Source organism: Arachis ipaensis, chromosome B4, assembly GCF_059453495.1.
Source record: "Arachis ipaensis isolate K30076 ecotype BB chromosome B4, ASM5945349v1, whole genome shotgun sequence".
Lineage (NCBI taxonomy): Eukaryota > Viridiplantae > Streptophyta > Magnoliopsida > Fabales > Fabaceae > Arachis > Arachis ipaensis.
In genome coordinates this window covers 42,316,403-42,322,231 of record NC_142439.1, presented here as the reverse complement: position 1 = coordinate 42,322,231, position 5,829 = coordinate 42,316,403, and the positions used below count along the sequence as shown (strand labels likewise).

The 5,829-nt window shown below is 38.7% G+C and overlaps 1 non-coding gene across 1 annotated transcript; it reads right to left on the bottom strand.

Annotated features, from left to right (window-relative positions):
- Positions 1-1,151: 1,151 nt before the first annotated feature.
- On the bottom strand, positions 1,152-1,259 carry LOC148567324 (small nucleolar RNA R71). The gene has a single exon (XR_015882339.1). It is a non-coding gene; the product is annotated as a small nucleolar RNA R71 (small nucleolar RNA).
- Positions 1,260-5,829: the final 4,570 nt, after the last annotated feature.

Below are 5,829 nucleotides of genomic sequence, written 5' to 3'. Positions count from 1 at the left end.
TTGTGATTTCTTGTGAATCAAGTCATTAATTGTGATTTTAAAAAATCAAACCGTTTTCAAAACTAATTTCAATCATATCTTTTCAAAAATATCTTCTTATCATATCTTTTTCAAAAACTTGATTTTAAAATATCTTTTCTAACTTCTTATCTTATCTTTTTTAAAATTAATTTTCAAAATTTGTTGCAACTAACTAACTAACTTTTTGTTTGTTTCTTATCTTTTTCAAAACTACCTAACTAACTCTCTCTCTAATTTTCGAAAATTATCCCCCTCTTTTTCAAAAATTATTTTTAATTAAATTTTTAATTTTAATTTTATTTCATTCCTAATTTTCAAAAAATTACTAACCTTTTTCAAAAACTATTTTCGAAAATCACTAACTCTTTTTCAAAAATAATTTTCGAAAATCCTTCTCCCTCATCTCCTTCTAATTATTTATTCATCTACTAACACTTCTCTTCATCTCACATCACTGCTCCTATCCTTACCCTTGTGTTTGGATTCTTCATTCTTCTTCACCCCAATTCCTTTTCTTCTTCTACTAACAATAAGGAACCTCTTTACTGTGACATAGAGGATTCTTCTTCTTTTCTTGTTCTCTTCTCTTTCTTATGAGCAAGAACAAAAAAAAAGGCATTCTTGTTGAAGCTGATCTAGAACCTGAAAGGACTCTGAAGAGGAAACTAAGAGAAGCTAAATTACAACAATCCAGAGACAACCTTATTGAAAATTTTGAACAAGTAAAGGAGATGGCAGCCGAACCCAACAACAATAATGCAAGGAGAATGCTTGGTGACTTTACTACACCTAATTCCAATTTACATGGAAGAAGCATCTCCATTCCTGCCATTGGAGCAAACAACTTTGAGCTGAAACCTCAGTTAGTTTCTCTGATGCAGCAGAACTGCAAGTTTCATGGACTTCCATCTGAAGATCCTTTTCAGTTCTTAACTGAATTCTTGCAGATATGTGATACGGTTAAGACTAATGGAGTAGATCCTGAAGTCTACAGGCTCATGCTTTTCCCTTTTGCTGTAAGAGACAGAGCTAGAGTGTGGTTGGACTCTCAACCCAGAGATAGCCTGAACTCTTGGGACAAGCTGGTCATGGCTTTCTTAGCCAAGTTCTTTCCTTCTCAAAAGCTGAGCAAGCTTAGAGTGGATGTTCAAACCTTCAGACAGAAAGAAGGTGAATCCCTCTATGAAGCTTGGGAAAGATACAAGCAACTGACCAAAAAGTGTCCTTCTGACATGCTTTCAGAATGGACCATCCTGGATATATTCTATGATGGTCTATCTGAATTGGCTAAGATGTCATTGGATACCTCTACAGGTGGATCCATTCACTTAAAGAAAATTCCTGCAGAAGCTCAAGAACTCATTGACATGGTTGCTAATAACCAGTTCATGTACACTTCTGAGAGGAATCCTGTGAGCAATGGGACGCCTATGAAGAAGGAAATTCTTGAAATTGATACTCTGAACGCCATATTGGCTCAGAATAAAATATTGACTCAGCAAGTCAATATGATTTCTTAGAGTCTTAATGGAATGCAAGCTGCATCCAACAGTACTCAAGAGGCATCTTCTGAAGAAGAAGCTTATGATCCTGAGAACCCTGCAATAGCAGAGGTAAATTACTTAGGTGAACCTTATGGAAACACCTATAATCCATCATGGAGAAATCATCCAAATATCTCATGGAAGGATCAACAAAAGCCTCAACAAGGCTTTAATAATGGTGGAAGATACAGGTTTAGCAATAGCAAGCCTTTTCTATCATCCACTCAGCAACAGACAGAGAACTCTGAACAAAATACCTCTAATTTAGCAAACTTAGTCTCTGATCTATCTAAGGCCACTGTAAGTTTCATGAATGAAACAAGGTCCTCCATTAGAAATTTGGAAGCACAAGTGGGCCAGCTGAGTAAAAGGATCACTGAAATCCCTCCTAGTACTCTCCCAAGTAATACAGAAGAAAATCCAAAAGTAGAGTGCAAGGCCATTGATATAACCATCATGGCCGAATCCAAAGAGGAAGGGGAGGGCGTAAATCCCAATGAGGAAGACCTCCTGGGACGTCCAGTGATCAATAAGGAGTTTCCTTCTGAGGAACCAAAGGAATCTGAGACTCATCTAGAGACCATAGAGATTCCATTGAACCTCCTTATGCCATTCATGAGCTCTGATGAGTATTCCTCTTCTGAAGAGAATGAGGATGTTACTGAAGAGCAAGTTACCAAGTACCTTGGTGTAATCATGAGGCTGAATGCCAAATTATTTAGTATTGAGACTTGGGAAGATGAACCTCCCTTGTTCACCAATGAACTGAGTGATCTGGATCAACTGACATTGCCTCAGAAGAAATAGGATCCTGAAAAGTTCATAATACCTTGTACCATAGGCACCATGATCTTTGAAAAAGCTCTGTGTGACCTTGGTTTAGGGATAAACCTCATGCCCCTCTCTGTAATAGAGAAACTGGGAATCTTTGGGGTGCAAGCTACTAAAATCTCATTAGAGATGGTAGACAATTCAAGAAAACAGGCTTATGGACAAGTAGAGGATGTGTTAGTAAAAGTTGAAGGCCTTTACATCCCTGCTGATTTCATAGTCCTAGATACTGGGAAGGATGAGGATGAATTCATCATCCTTGGAAGACCCTTCCTAGCCACAGCAAGAGCTGTAATTGATGTTGACAGAGGTGAACTAGTCCTTCAATTGAATGAGGACTCCCTTGAGTTTAAAACTCAAGGACATCCTTCTGAAAAGGAAGCATGAAAAGCTTCTCTCAAAACAGAGTCAACCAGAGCCCCCACAGTCAAACTCAAAGTTTGGTGTTGGGAGGCCACAATAAAACTCTAAGTTTGGTGTTGAACTTCCATATCCAAACTCTAAGTTTGGTGTTAGGAAGTCTCAACAATGCTCTGAACATCTGTGAGGCTCCATGAGAGCCCAATGTCAAGCTATTGACATTAAAGAAGCGCTTGTTGAGAGGTAATCCAATTTTTATTTAATTATATTTTTATTAGTTATATGTCTTTGTAGGTACATGATCATGTGGAGTCACAAAATAAATAAAAAAATTTGAAAACGGAATCAAAAACAGCAGAAGAAAAATCACACCCTGGAGGAAGACCTTACTGGCGTTTAAATGCCAGTAAGAAGCATCTGGCTGGCGTTCAACGCCAGAACAGAGCATGGTTCTGGCGTTGAACGCCCAAAATGGGCAGCATCTGGGCGTTTGAACGCCAGAATTGCACCCTGGAGAAGAGTTGGCGCTGAACGTCCAGAACAAACATGGTTCTGGCGTTCAACGCCAGAAATGGGCAACAAATGGGCGTTCAACGCCCAGAACAAGCACCAATCTGGCGCTGAACGCCCAGAGTTGTGTGCAAGGGCATTTTGCATGCCTAATTTGGTGCAAGGTTGTAAATCCTTGAACACCTCAGGATCTGTGGACCCCACAGGATCACCTCAAGATCTGTGGACCCCACAGGATCCCCACCTACCTCCACTCACTCCTTCTCACCCCTCTTTCACACCACCCCATAAACACTCTTCCCCAAAACTCTTCACCAATCACCTCAATCTCTCTTCCCTATCAATACTTTACCACTCACATCCATACATCCCACCTACCTTAAAAATTCAAAATCTCTTTCCCACCCAATCCCACCCATATTACCAAATACACACATCCCTCCATCTCCTCCATATCTTCTTCTTCTTCATCTATTCTTTCTTCTCTTGCTCGAGGGCGAGCAATATTCTAAGTTTGGTGTGGTAAAAGCATAAGCTTTTTGTTTTTCCATTACCATTAATGGCACCTAAGGCTAGAGAAACCTCAAGAAGAGGAAAGGGAAGACAATTGCTTCCACCTTGAGCCATGGGAGATGGAAAGATTCATTTCACAAGTACATCACTAAGAAAAGGTTGGAACAAACAAGAGAGCACATTCATGGATCTCAACAGTCACATGAAGAAGCTCATCATCAAGAAACCCCTGAGATACCTCAAGGGATGCACTTTCCTCCACAGAATTTTTGGGAGCAAATCAACACCTCCCTAGGAGAATTAAGTTCCAACATGGGACAACTAAGGGTGGAACATCAAGAGCACTCCATCATCCTTCATGAAATAAGAGAAGATCAAAAAGCAATGAGGGAGGAGCAACAAAGACAAGGAAGAGACATAGAAGAGCTCAAGGACATCATTGGTTCCTCAAGAAGGAAATGCCACCATCACTAAGGTGGACTCATTCCTTGTTTTTATTCTCTGTTTTTCATTTTCTATGTTAAGTGCTTATCCATGTTTGTGTCTTCATTACATGATCATTAGTATTTAGTAACTATGTCTTAAAGTTATGAATGTCCTATGAATCCATCACATCTCTTAAATGAAAAATGTTTTAATTCAAAAGAACAAGAAGTACATGAGTTTTGAATTTATCCTTGAACTTAGTTTAATTATACTGATGTGGTGACAATACTTTTTATTTTCTGAATGAATGCTTGAATAGTGCATAGTCTTTTGAAGTTGTTGTTTAAGAATGTTAAATATGTTGGCTCTTGAAAGAATGATGACAAGGAGACATGTTATTTGATAATCTAAAAAATCATAAAAATGATTCTTGAAGCAAGAAAAAGCAGCAAAGAACAAAGCTTGCAGAAAAAAAAATAGCGAGAAAAAAAAAAGAGAAAAAGCAAGCAGAAAAAGCCAAAGCTCTTAAAACCAAAAGGCAAGAGCAAAAAGCCAATAGCCCTTAAAACCAAAAGGCAAGGGTAATAAAAAGGATCCCAAGGCTTTGAGCATCAGTGGATAGGAGGGCCTAAAGGAATAAAATCCTGGCCTAAGCGGCTAAACCAAGCTGTCCCTAACCATGTGCTTGTGGCGTGTAGGTGTCAAGTGAAAACTTGAGACTGAGCGGTTAAAGTCAAGGTCCAAAGCAAAAAAAAGAGTGTGCTTAAGAACCCTAGACACCTCTAATTGGGAACTTTAGTAAAGCTGAGTCACAATCTGAAAAGGTTCACCCAATTATGTGTCTGTGGCATTTATGTATCCGGTGGTAATACTGGAAAACAAAGTGCTTAGGGCCACGGCCAAGACTCATAAAATAGCTGTATTCAAGAATCATCATACTGAACTAGGAGAATCAATAACACTATCTGAACTCTGAGTTCCTATAGATGCCAATCATTTTGAACTTCAATGAATAAAGCGAGATGCCAAAACTATTCAAGAGGCAAAAAGCTACAAGTCCCGCTCATCTAATTGGAGCTATGTTTCATTGATAGTTTGAAATTTATAGTATATTCTCTTCTGTTTATCCTATTTGATTTTCAGTTGCTTGGGGACAAGCAACAATTTAAGTTCGGTGTTGTGATGAGCGGATAATTTATACGCTTTTTGGCATTGGTTTTAGTATGTTTTTAGTAGAATCTAGTTACTTTTAGGGATATTTTCATTAGTTTTTATATTAAATTCACATTTCTGGACTTTACTATGATTTTGTGTGTTTTTCTATGATTTTAGGTATTTTCTGGCTGAAATTGAGGGACTTGAGCAAAAATCAGATTCAGAGGTTGAAGAAGGACTGCTGATGCTGTTGGATTTTGACATCCCTGCACTTGAAGTGGATTTTCTGGAGCTACAGAACTCAAAATGGCACGCTTCTAATTGCGTTGGAAAGTAGACATCCAGGGCTTTCCAGCAATGTATAATAGTCCATACTTTGAACGGGTTTAGAGGACGTAAAAGGGTGTTGAACGCCAGTTCTACGCTGCTGTCTGGAGTTAAACGCCAGAAACAAGTCACAAACCAGAGT